The sequence below is a fragment of the Anguilla rostrata genome, chromosome 13, assembly GCF_018555375.3.
Source record: "Anguilla rostrata isolate EN2019 chromosome 13, ASM1855537v3, whole genome shotgun sequence".
Lineage (NCBI taxonomy): Eukaryota > Metazoa > Chordata > Actinopteri > Anguilliformes > Anguillidae > Anguilla > Anguilla rostrata.
The window spans coordinates 41,880,632-41,894,945 of NC_057945.1; positions in this window are offsets into that span (position 1 = coordinate 41,880,632).

Genomic DNA, 14,314 nt, shown 5'->3' on the forward strand with positions numbered 1-14,314 from the left:
CGGTACTTGCTTTGGATTTGTGTAGAAAGTAATCAGTCAAAGTTCAAGCTTCCCGTGTTGCCTTTCACTCCCGACATAAGCATACAGGATGTCTACTACTGTGTGGTTATCACTGGTCTTCACACGGGACCCTTCAGTTTAAATTCAAATTCAAATTCAAAATTAAAGCCGCAAGCGGCGTTGGAAGGGGTCCAAGCAGTGGCAGCATCGCGCCCCCTATGGAGCGATTTTAAAATGGCTTTGTCCTCATGATCATATGCCTTCACCCAACATATCTACTGAATATCATGATGATCGTATGAAATATTGATGACTTATGGCCAATTTTGTGCTAAGAGACGCTGTTGGATGACTTAGTTACGTCGCCACGGATGTGCCCTGGCCGCTTCCCGTAAAGGCCTTTACTATGTCGTAACACTTAGATGGTCCGGCGTGTATGCACAGCTGCAGTGTTTCTGCGCCGCAACTAAAAAAGGCGTCACACTAGTGTTGTCACGATACCAAAATTTTGACTTTGATACCGATACCAGGTGTAGTATCACGATAATTGATACTGAAACGATACTGATTCAATACTCGGTACCTAACGACACTGAAATTACCTTAATAGATCAGAAACATAATGTCCACAAGGGATGACCTCATTTTCGAATTCACGGTTTATTAAAAACCCGGTTTATTAACAACCTTTAAGTTGAAGCCTGTTCAACATATCAATAAGCATAGGACTATAGTGTTACAGCACTGAACAATAGAAAAATGTTAAAAATATTTCAAAAATTAAACAGTTGTAAAGTAAATAATTTTTTTAACAGGTCTTTCACCTTTAAATATATTGAAAAACAGCATATTTTAATAACAATACAGCATCTATCTATAATAAAATATTTACAAATTAGAACAGCTATTGCTACTGAAGGAACTGAGTCAAAGCTTGCGCTGTATCAGGGAAGGGAATGCACAAGCACAGATCACCTCACTTGGCAACCTTAGTTGCTACTGCCATCTAGCGAAGATTCTGACAAACTACACTTTTCATCCTCTAAATCAGTAATGCGGGAGACACATTTCCCTGGCTTTTACATTTGACACAGAACTACCGAACATCGGGAAATTCAAATACGAAACCGTTTTTTTTTCTGTTTTTTTTTTTTTTTTTTAAGTACCCAGAAAGTGCTGAAGTTTTGGCATACCGTGCAACACTACGTCAGACACATATTCCAATCCATTGCTCAGTTTAGCAGAGAATGCACATTTCAGAGCGCCACAGAGACAGATAGAATAATGACACTAAATGCACATTTCAAATAATAAAGACGACATTGAGAAAAAACTAAAAAAAGGACTTAATATCAACTCGCGACCCGCGTGCTGACCGCAGAGCAGCCTACCGGTTTATTTATGTAGACATTGGCAGATCAGAAAATTTTCGGTTAAGCTGACCTATAAAACGCTATTCCAAAAGCCAAATCAGACATGTTATACATCGTTAGAAAGCTTATACTCTCACCTACTGAATAAATGAATTGTCAATCAAGCCAAATTGGACTAAGAAGAACGACAACGCCGTAAGCAACAGGTGTGGTATTACGCACAGCTATTTTTGAAAATATCCGACATTTCACAAACGGATTATCCAAGACAATATATAACCACTCATTCGCAAAAGGGACATCTCTACGCGTAAAACCGATGGTAAGATTGTATATTTATTAAATGTTTAGTCCCAGATATTGACTGTAGAATGACATGGTATAATTTTTTTTTTAATTGTCTCGTTTATTTCGTTATTCAGTGAGCAGCCTTTTCACTGCTGTATTGGCATATTTTAGGGCTAATGTCCGGTTCATATTGTTGCTACGGAATATTGCATTACATTACAGGCATTTGGCAGACGCTCTTATCCAGAGCGATGTACAACAAAATGTATAACCATAACCAGGAACAAGTGTGTCCAAAACCCTAGAGGGCAGCAGCCTACCGTTCTAAGTGCAGGGAACAACCGTATGGTTCAACTTGGACCCTGTAGGTTAAACTGATTAACACTAATAGGCTACAAACAAGAACAGCAACAACGCAGTCTATGAAAACATTCAAGCAATAGTTAATACGAGTTAAGACTAAGTCACCTACGAAACAACTACCTAGTTACAACCCTAAGCTTACAGTCAATTTAGAGATTAAATGGAGAATACGATTTCTCTCTTCTCTTTAAAATGACGGATTTAAAGACTAAACCAACTCACTCGATATTGTCTTCAAATGGACAGTATTATTTATTTAGACACTGGCAGACTACAGCATACATTGCGTCTTTTGTTTATACTCAATATTAGTAATTGCAGTAAGAAACTGCAGCTGTAGGTCGTTATGTTATGGTAGCAACGGAACGAAGCGGACTAAGAGGCGACCGTCATTGTTTCATTATACCAGCGTGTTTTCGCGCGTTTGCACAGAAACTCAGAACCTATCAATAAAATGGTTTAGCTGTTTCTCAGCATAATAACAGATTTAAAGACTTAACGAACTCACCCGATACTGTCTTCAAATGGATCCATGCCAAAGAAAAGTAATTATTCATCCTCTCAAAGCTTTACGGTAGCGTATTATTTATTTAGACATTGGCAGAGAACAGCATAAATTGCGTTTTTTTGTGAATATTCAATGTTAGAAATTGCAGTGAGAAGTGCAGCTGTAGACATAAGATAGTCTGTTATGCTATGGTAGCAACGGAACGAAGCGGACTATATATGTATTACCGTCATTGTTTTATTATACCAGCGTGTGTTCGCGCATGTGCACAGAAACTCAGAACCTATCAATAAAATGGTTTAACTATTTCTCAGCATAATGACAGATTCAAAGACTAAACGAACTCACCCGATACTGTCTTCAAATGGATCCATGCCAAAGAAAAGTAATTATTCATCCTCTCAGAAAGCTTTTACTGAAATACTTTTGGTCGCCTATCCTAGCATGCACGCTAGGTGGCAGTGTCAGACCGTGCTTTCACTGATAAAAACTAGCGTCGCCATGGTTGTCGCTTGCCGTAAAGAAGTTTACTCGATGTCGTAATCGTTTGGATTTGGAGCTCCAGCTTTTCCGCACCCCACCTAATGAAAAAGTCCAAATGGTGTGCAAACCATATGGCGGACATAGGTGCTCCCAATAGGAAAGTTGTAGAGCACATTCAGATGCATCAGTCGATGAAGTTTTGTGTTGATCTGACTTACGGTGTGGGAGTTATGACCTTATAAACTATGACCCTTTGTTATAGCGCCACCATCTGGCCGACATAGGTGTTTTTTAGTGCCTGGGTAGTGGGGTGCCATAGGAACCCACCTACCAAAGTTGGTTGGTCTACAACTTATGGTTGCTGAGCCTCAGACATTTTTGGGGAGAAAACTGCCACGCCCCAACTAAAAAGTCTAAATGGCAGGCAAACAATATGGCGGACATAGGTGGGGCCAATGGCAAAGTTGTAGAGCACGTTCAGATGCATAGGTCGATTAAGTTTTGTGTTCATCTAACTTATGGTGTGGGCGTTATGGGCTTTTACGCGTTACCCTTTGTTATAGCGCCACCATCTGGCTGACTTACGTGCTTTTTAGTGCCTGAGTAGTGGGGGGCCATAGGAACACACCTGGCAAATTCGGTTGCTCTAGGACTTATGGGTGCTGAGCCTCAGACACTTTTAGCGGAGAAAAATAATAATAATAATAATAATAATAAGAATAATCCTAACAGATACAATAGGGTTCCACCAGCTTCGCTGCTTGGACCCCTAATAATAATAATCCTAACAGATACAATAGGGTTCCACCAGCTTCGCTGCTTGGACCCCTAATAATCCTAACAGATACAATAGGGTTCCACCAGCTTCGCTGCTTGGACCCCTAATTAAAGCCGCAAGCGGCGTTGGGAGGGGTCCAAGCATTGGCACCATCGCGCCCCCTATGGAGCGATTTAAAAATGGCTTTGTCCTCATGATCATATGCCTTCACCCAACATATCTACTGAATATCATGATGATTGTATAAAATATTGATGACTTGCGGCCAATTTTGAGCTAAGAGACGCTGTCGGATGACTTAGTTACGTCGCCATAGATGTGTCCGGGCCGCTTCCCGTCAAGGCCCTTACTATGTCGTAACACTTAGACGGCATGTCGTAACACTTTGATGGTCCGGCGTGTATGCACAGCTGCAGCGTTTCTGCGCCGCAACTAAAAAAGGTGTCACACTAGTGTTGTCACGATACCAAAATTTTGACTTTGATAGTGATACCAGGTTTAGTATTACGATACTCAATACTGAAATGATATTTGAAACTGAAACGATGCTAATTAGATACTCGGTACCTAACGATACTGAAATTACCTTAATAGATCAGAAACATAATGTCCACAAGGGTTGACCTCATTTTCGAATTCATGGTTTATGAACAACCTGGTTCATTAACAACCTTTAAGTTGAAGCCTCTTCAACATATTAATATGCATAGGCCTATAGTGTTACAACACTGAACAAATGTTAAAAATATTTCAAAAATTAAACAGTTGTAAAGTAAATAATTTTTAAAACAGGTCTTTCACCTTTAAATAGATTGAAAAACGGCATATTTTAATAACAATACAACATCTATCTATAATAAAATATTTCCAAATTGGAACACCTATTGCTACTGAAGTGAACTGAGTCAAAGCTTGCGCTGTATCAGGGAAGTGAATGCACAAGCGCAGGTCACCTCACTTGGCAACCTTAGTTGCTACTGCCATCTAGCGAAGATTCTGACAAACTACACTTTTCATCCTCTAAATCAGTAATGCGGGAGACACATTTCCCTGGCTTTTACATTTGACACAGAACTACCGAACATCGGGAAATTCAAATACGAAACCGTTTTTTTTTTCTGTTTTTTTTTTTTTTTTTAAGTACCCAGAAAGTGCTGAAGTTTTGGCATACCGTGCAACACTACGTCAGACACATATTCCAATCCATTGCTCAGTTTAGCAGAGAATGCACATTTCAGAGCGCCACAGAGACAGATAGAATAATGACACTAAATGCACATTTCAAATGATAAAGACAACATTGAGAAAAAACTAAAAAAAGGACTTAATATCAACTCGCGACCCGCGTGCTGACCGCAGAGCAGCCTACCGGTTTATTTATGTAGACATTGGCAGATCAGAAAATTTTCGGTTAAGCTGACCTATAAAACGCTATTCCAAAAGCCAAATCAGACATATTATACATCGTTAGAAAGCTTACACTCTCACCTACTGAATAAATGAATTGTCAATCAAGCCAAATTGGTCTAAGAAGAACGACAACGCCGTAAGCAACAGGTGTGGTATTACGCACAGCTATTTTTGAAAATATCCGACATTTCACAAACGGATTATCCAAGACAATATATAACCACTCATTCGCAAAAGGGACATCTCTACGCGTAAAACCGATGGTAAGATTGTATATTTATTAAATGTTTAGTCCCAGATATTGACTGTAGAATGACATGGTATAATTTTTGTTTTGAATTGTCTCGTTTATTTCGTTATTCAGTGAGCAGCCTTTTCACTGCTGTATTGGCATATTTTAGGGCTAATGTCGGGTTTATCTTGTTGCTACGGAATATTGCATTACATTACATTACATTACATTACAGGCATTTGGCAGACGCTCTTATCCAGAGCGACGTACAACAAAATGTATAACCATAACCAGGAATTAGTGTGCCGAAAACCCTAGAGAGAAATACCGTTCCAAGTGCAGGAAACATCCGCATAGTTCAACTTGGACCCAGTTGGTTAAACTGATTAACGCTAACACAAACAAGAACAGCAACAACGCAGTCTATGAGAACATTCAAGCAATAGTTAAGACGAGTTAAGACTAAGTCACCTACGGAACAACTACCTAGTTACAACCCTAAGCTTACAGTCAATTTAGAAATTAAATTGAGAATAAAATTTCTCAGCACAATGACGGATTTAAAGACTAAACGAACTCACCCGATGTTGTCTTCAAATGGACCGTATTATTTTAGACATTGGCAGACTACAGCGTAAAATGCGTCTTTTGTTTATATTCAATATTAGTAATTGCAGCGAGAAACTGCAGCTGTAGGTCGTTATGTTATGGTAGCAACGAAACGAAGCGGGCCATATATGTATTAGGCTACCGTCATTGTTTCATTATACCAGCGTGTTTTCGCGCGTGTGCACAGAAACTCAGAACCTATCAATACAATGGTTTAGCTATTTCTCACCATAATGACAGATTTAAAGACTGAACGAACTCATCCGATATTGTCTTCAAATGGATCCATGCCAAAGAAAAGTATAAATTGCGTCTTTTGTGAATATTCAATGTTTGAAATTGCAGCGAGAACTGCAGCTGTAGACATAAGATAGTCTGTTATGTTATGGTAGCAACGGAACGAAGCGGACTATATATGTATTACCGTCATTGTTTTATTATACCAGCGTGTTTTCGCGCGTGTGCACAGAAACTCAGAACCTATCAATAAAATGGTTTAACTATTTCTCAGCATAATGACAGATTCAAAGACTAAACAAACTCACCCGATACTGTCTTCAAATGGATCCATGCCAAAGAAAAGTAATTATTCATCCTCTCAGAAAGCTTTTACTGAAAAACTTTTGGTCCCCTATCCTAGCATGCACGCTAGGTGGCAGTGTCAGACCGTGCTTTCACTGATAAAAACTAGCGTCGCCATGGTTGTCGCTTGCCGTAAAGAAGTTTACTCGATGTCGTAATCGTTTGGATTTGGAGCTCCAGCTTTTCCGCACCCCACCTAATGAAAAAGTCCAAATGGTGTGCAAACCATATGGCGGACATAGGTGCTCCCAATAGGAAAGTTGTAGAGCACACTCAGATGCATCAGTCGATGAAGTTCTGTGTTGATCTGACTTACGGTGTGGGAGTTATGACCTTTTAAAGTATGATCCTTTGTTATAGTGCGACCATCTGGCCGACATAGGTGATTTTTAGTGCCTGAGTAGTGGGGGGCCACAGGAACGCACCTACCAAATTTGGTTGGTCTACAACTTATGGTTGCTGAGCCTCAGACATTTTAGCGGAGAAAACTGCCACGCCCCAACTAAAAAGTCAAAATGGCGGGCAAACAATATGGCGGACACAGGTGGTCCCAATGGCAAAGGTATAGAGCACGTTCACATGCATATGTTGATGAAGTTTTGTGTTGATCGGACTTATGGTGTGGGAGTTATGGCCTTTTACGCAAAACCCTTTGTTATATCGCCACCATCTGGCCGACGTACGTGATTTTTAGTGCCTGAGTAGTGGGGGCACATAGAAACCCACCTGCCAAATTTGGTCGCTCCAGGACTTATGGTTGCTGAGCCTCAGACACTTTTACCGGAGAAAAATAATAAGAATAATAATAATAATCCTAACAAATACAATAGGGTTCCACCAGCTTCGCTGCTTGGACCCCTAATTAAAGGATTCCAAGGGTTGGGAGGGGTCCAAGCACTGGCACTATCGCGCCCCCCTATGGAGCGATTTTTAACCCCCCTATTATTTTCAAATTAACTAACAACTTTTATGTTTGGGGTCAATTTGACCCCAGCAATATAAACCTGCAGAAAATAATTGTAACTGAAAGTGTTACCGAAGTTTCTCTCTCAGCTACTTTAGGCCTTCCCACTGACCATCTTAATAGCCCAGTAAATAAAACATGACTCCCCCCATCCTCCCCTTATACATCAAGTATTGATTTTATATGACTATAGCGAAATATGCAAATAACTGTACAATCTCATTCATTGACCTAAAATGGAAAACAAAGTATGTTTTGGTGTTTGCAGGGCTTTATGTTGGTATTAAGTGCTCATTAAAAAAGAAAAATAACATTTGGAAAGAAATACACCTTTTATTATCAAGCACAGTAACATTTTATGTTCAGGGTCAATTTGACCCCAGGAAAAAATATGAAAAATGTCAAACATTTCAAATGTTTAGGTTCAGAAAACACTTCAGAACATCAATAAGTAACATATGACAGTTATTCAATAATGAAGAAACACCAATAAAAAGTAAATTAATCACCAGAACTGAGTTTTGATAAAAAATGAACATAACAGCTCAACTAGGTACCCGTTGGTATCAATTCTTCATTCAGACGAGATAGGTGCAAGTTCGTCACGCTCATGTCGACCCTGCCTTGTTTCCCTGTCATCAAAGCGTATAATGTGGGAGAAAACATGAAATGTCTCCAGAGACATTGTGGCTGGAAAAATTGCCCTACCAGTGTCAGCATTCCAAAGGCTTGCTGTTGCTTCACCTTTTGACTTGTACACTCCTGCCAAAATAAGCATTACATTACATTACATTCATTTGGCAGACGCTTTTATCCAAAGCGACGTACAAAAAAGTGCATTTTCATGATCGTAGACAACTGCTGAACACGGGTTCTGTAAGGTACAATTACTTATTTTGTACAGCTATTTCTAGCCGAGAACAATGAACACTATCCTGGTCTAACATCTGCAAAGCCAAACTAGGCAGAACAATAAGCTACAGTATTAGGACAAATACAATTTACCAAGACGTGCAGGGATGGGGCAACATGTAACAAGTGACAGGAAAAAGGGTTTTTTTTTTTTTTTTTAATATACAGCATGGTGGTGGTTATTCTAGGTATAGTCTGAAGAGATGAGTCTTCAGGCCGCAGCGGAAGATGGATAGTGAGGGTGAGGTTCGGAGAGGGACGGGGAGTTCGTTCCACCACTGGGGAGCTAGGGTGGAGAAGCTCTGTGATCCCTTTGGGCGGGTGGGAGGGGTTACAAGACGCCCTGCTGCCGCAGAGCGGAGTGGTCGAGTAGGCACATAGAATTGAGTCATGTCCTGCAAGTAGATGGGGCTGTCCTGTTGGCGGCAGTGTAGGCAAGGGTCAGGGCTTTGAATCGGATCCTGGCAGCGACCGGTAGCCAGTGAAGTGATCGCAGCAGAGGAGTGACGTGGGAGAATTTGGGGAGGTTGTAGATGAGCCGGGCAGCGGCATTCTGAATCATCTGTAGTGGCTGTATGGCACAAGCTGGCAGGTTTGCAAGGAGAGAGTTGCAGTAATCCCAATATAGGATTGCTAGTGGGTCACATCCAGCTCTTTCCAATTGTCACCATACACACGCCTCCCCTCTAAGTTTGTCATCTCAAGAATATCCTTCTGCATTGATGGTGTTATGAAGAGTTCAAATGCATACTTTATGTCTTGTACATGACTGCTAGCATATCTGGTGGGGCCTGGAACTATTTTGATGACATTAGCAGCACTAAGTCTACCCTGTCTCTCAACTGGGGATCTGGACCACAGTAGTTCTCCATTTTTGGAAGTGAACATGTCAGTTCTTGGTGGTTGAGAGATGACAGGAGGGTTTATTGGTGGTTGAGAGGTGACAGGGGGGTTTCTTGGGGGTTGAGAGATGACAGGAGGGTTTCTTGGTGGTTGAGAGATGACAGGAGCATCTTTTGCTGGTTGAGAAACAAAAGGAGGGTCAGAATGTGGTATCTCAAAGGCTTCATTCTCATTATCAGAGGAGGATGCCACATAGTCAGGGTCCTCCTCAACATTATCCTCAGTCTCAGACATATCCTCATCTAAATCACTTTCACCCTCCAAGATCTGTGACAGAACCTCAGTGACAGAAAATATATGCCTCTGTCTGGTGGTCATTTTCAAAATCTTTAGTTGAGGCACAAATGCAAAGAGCAATGGTTTAGAGGGCTGTGTGTGCAGCCCTTATTATAAGTTTGCCCCCACCCCCATGTTACGAGAATGATCAGAGATCTCGTGGGAACTATGTTTTCTCCTCACACACACACGCACACGCACACACACGCATGCTCTCTCTCTCTCTCACACACATACACACACACACACACACAAATTAATGTGAAAGTGCCCTCAGCCAACACAACAAAAACAAGATCAAAATGATGATTTTATATAACAATAGAGTTTGGGGTCAAAATGACCCCAACAACACCGATGCATACAACATGCGTACAGGACATTGAAAATGATTTTTTCAGTTAATTTCATGTTTGCTATGTTTTCCCCATAAAGTTAGGAAAAGTCATGAAATATCTAGCTGAAAAAAGTATGGTAACCATATTTTTAGAGACAGTAAACATTGAATGGGTTCAAATTGACCCCAGGCATAATAGGAGGGTTAAATGGTTTTGCCCTCATGATCATATACCTTCACCCAACATATCTACTGCATTGCCATGGATGTGTCCTAGCCACTAGGCGTAAAGGCCTTTACTATGTCCTAACACTAAAGCCTGTTTTATACTTCTGCACGTACACGTAAAAATGGGTTGTGCGCAATGTGCGGCATGTGCGACGGTTGCACGGCCACGTTGAAGACGCATATGGCTCACTGCGCGAGTAAAACAAGCAGCCACGCGCGCAGATATTCACTGCGAGAGCACAAAACCACTTTCACGCGCGCAAATTTCAACACCGCGAGTAAAACAATGAGCCGCGCGCGAGCTAGTTGTACTCGCTCGCGAAATATTTCTCCTCGGTCGCGAAGAGCCACTTTCTCCTCGCGCGGAGTAGAATTGTTTTTTGGCAGTGTGGGGCCGGGGTGGGGTGGAGACTTATGCTAATGTATTCACTGGTATGATTGGTCACTTTAAATACGAAGCCCATACATTTCCTATGCCTTCTAAGGGCAATGTTCTTGTTAGCTAAGGGACGATATGGAGACACAAGTTGTGAGTGAGTGTATGTGCTTCGCTGCTTGGACCCCTAGTGAATTTAGGAAAAATCTGCGTTAAAAAAAACAGTTACATGGAGTAGGCTTCCTGGAACACAAGTACCTAAGCCTACATTACACAAATATCATGGAAAGGAAATTGAATAAAGGCAAGATATAATTTGGGGGATAGTTTCACATCAGTGTACAGTAACATGAGAAAAGCGAGTGGTTGGACTTGGTCAGCACTGGGGAAGGGCATAAGCCTGCAAATCCAAGTTACCAGTTATGTTGGTTTGTGAGCCAATAGGGGGCAGCCTTCCACCTAAGGTAAGGGCAATTCCAGTCTCCGAGCGGCTGGTGTGTAGGCAGGTTTTTGTGTCCACGAATTACCCTGGCTAAATGAGCTAATTGGCTGTATATACCAACATTGGTGTACAATTTAAAACCTCAGCAGAATTACAGCAGATCCTTCAATCAGTGCAGTTTTTGAAGCAGTATGCTTACATGGTGTCCTGCTTTACATGTTAACCCTTTCCTTGTTTACACGTGCGGTTGACTCTGCTGATGCACCCAAGATCAGTGCTTCCAGGTAATTCTCTAATATTTAAGCATTTTATTATTTTATGTGAGCTATAGGTAAAGTCTTTGCTTGCTGGCACTGGGTCACATTTGGGTTCCCTACTTAAAATATCTGAAAAAACATAATAGTCTTATCTCAGATTGTTCAAAAAGTAGTCATATGCACTAATTACTACTTACTAATGAATTCCGGCAGAAATTACAAAAAACTATCCATACTGTGCAAATAAAAGCACATTTACATTCCGGTATTTGACAAAAGCTATGTAGGTTGTGCATGTTGCAATAACACTGTGAAAACCTAAGTGTTCCAAAACCTCTCAAAAGGACGCAACCTTCCCATCGAGCAGAAGATTAACTGTAACTCCACGCATGTCGTGTGCTGGCTTACATGTCCAGGTGGGAGGCCAGACCAGGTGCAGTCTCAAAACGCACGTCTGAGCACGAAACGGCATTTTTAGAACAAAAATGGCTAAATTAGAACACGGAATACAGATTTTGCAACGGCAAAGCACTACTTGGAGGCAGATCATGGCTCCACCTCAACTCTATATTTTGTGGGTATTGAACGGATCATCCGTTTACATAGAGCTAACCCTAACACATTACAGAGAAAGAGAAATGTATCCAAATATTAAATGCAATGTTACCAGTAGGTCTTAAGTTTAATCTGAAATGTTTAATGTAATATCAATGCATTTTCTCTATTGTGACTGTAGTTGTTTTCTGTTTTTGTATTTTTTTTTAAATATCATCATGCTACATGTAAATACCTAACAATTCACTCATGCCGGTAGCCAAAAACAAGTGTCTATCTAACATAGATGGCTAATGAAAGCGTGTTCCACGCTACATTTCTGTTTGGAATTTGGGCGGCAGTGTAGTGAGGAGCTGGTCTGGTAACCTAAAGGTCACGGGTTCGATTCCCAGGTTGGACTCTGCCATTGTACTCTTGAGCAAGGTACTTAACCTGCATTGCTTCAGTACATATCCAGCTGTATAAATTGATGCAGTGTAAATACAGTGTAAAAAGTTGTGTAAGTTGCTCTGGATAAGAGTGTCTACTAAATGCCTGTAATATAATAATATAATGAGATGGGACAATAAGGCAGGCAACCAGTGGATGCAGGGTGGAGTGTAAGTTTTCATAATAGTGTGTGTGTGTGTGTGTGTGTGTGAGAGAGAGAGAGAGAGAGTGAGAGTGTGTTTGTGAGAGAGAGAGTGAGAGAGAGTGTGTTTGTGAGAGTGAGAGAGAGAGAGTGTGTGTATGAGAGAGTGAGAGTGTGTGTGTGTGTGTGTGTGAGAGAGAGAGAGAGAGAGACAGAGTGTGTGTATGAGAGAGTGAGAGTGTGTGTGTGTGTGTGTGTGAGAGAGAGAGAGAGTGAGAGTGTGTTTGTGAGAGTGAGAGAGAGAGAGAGTGTGTGTATGAGAGAGTGAGAGTGTGTGTGTGTGTGTGTGTGTGAGAGAGAGTGTGTGTGAGAGAGAGAGAGTGAGAGAGTGAGTGAAACAGCAGCATTCTGAATGAGCTGGAGGGGATTGATGACCAGCAGAGCCAAACAGGGCAGCTCATGGGTCTGAATTAAAGGCTGGTCAATATTGTGAAGAACAAACTGATTTTATCATTGTTCTCGAGGAAAACCTGCAGGTACAAGTGATTATTGCAGTGACCTCAGTAGAAGACATCTGCTTTCCAGGACTGCACCAAGAGTCTCCACAGCTGGACAGCAGGGCTGAGGAGGAGTTTGAGAAGGCGACTGATCATCCGACACTAAACGCCGTTCAGACAAGTAGCAGCCTCTTCTATGGTCTCATAAGAGTGGTTTGGTCTGAACACATTTTTACCCTCAAAGGATAACGTTTTGCATTCCTTTGGAAATCACATCCAAGGGCACTGAGTTCCCCTTTTAGTTTCAAATAAAGTAACTTTGCTTAAAGGTTCATACCGCTATTGAAATCCATTCTGAAATTTAAAATCAAATCCAATTTGACCCTAATTCAGTGCCACATATGGACCGTTCCCTATTAGAAGTAGATTCATGCAATACCCAAACATTATGAATATATATATTATATACATGATAGTAGATAGATAGATAGATCTTCTACTGTGTTGCCACACCCAGCATTGCATGTCCTGGCAATCTCTATATCCCCCCCTCTCTCTCCCTCCCTCCCTCCCTCACTGTCTCTCTCAGTCCCTGGAGAGTTATTAGTTAGGTCTTAAATTTTTTTAGAACTTAAAAGTACTGTCTAAAATGGTATAATTTTCCCAGGGTAAATGTATGGTTTTGAATGAACTTCCATGGGGAAATGGGGCGACATAGCTCAGGAGGTAAGGCCGATTGTCTGGCAGTCGGAGGGTTGCCGGTTCAAACCCCGCCCTGGGCATGTCAAAGTGTCCTTGAGCAAGACACCTAACCCCTAACGCTAAAAGCGCTATATAAATGCAGTCCAAATGTGCTTTTTGACACCAGAGGCTCAATAAACTGCAATACCTCCAGCAACCACTGGAGTCAATGAGCTTCAGGGGGAATGTAGCTGGTAATATGCAGTATTACTGTGCTTTATTTGAACAGAAATTCAGTCCCTACACACATCCTCCATTGTTCTCTTTAAATGCTGCTGTGAGATTCCTGCAGCCCTGTAGGCAGCATTATCTTTATTCTGTAGAGTTCTTGTTGCGGCTCATTTGCACAGTCAGCCTTTGTAGATTACTTTCTTTTGAAATGTTGCATTACCCTTTAGCATTCCATCCAGGCCTAACGGCCCAGTGTGACCTATAGCCATCTGCCACCTAACCCCAACTCTAACCACAGAACCTTAATCACCTAACCCCAACTCTAACCACTGAACCTAAACCACCTAACCCCAACCCTAACCACTGAACCTTAACCACCTAACCCCAACCCTAACCACTGAACCTTAACCACCTAACCCCAACCCTAACCACTGAACCTTAACCACCTAACCCCAACT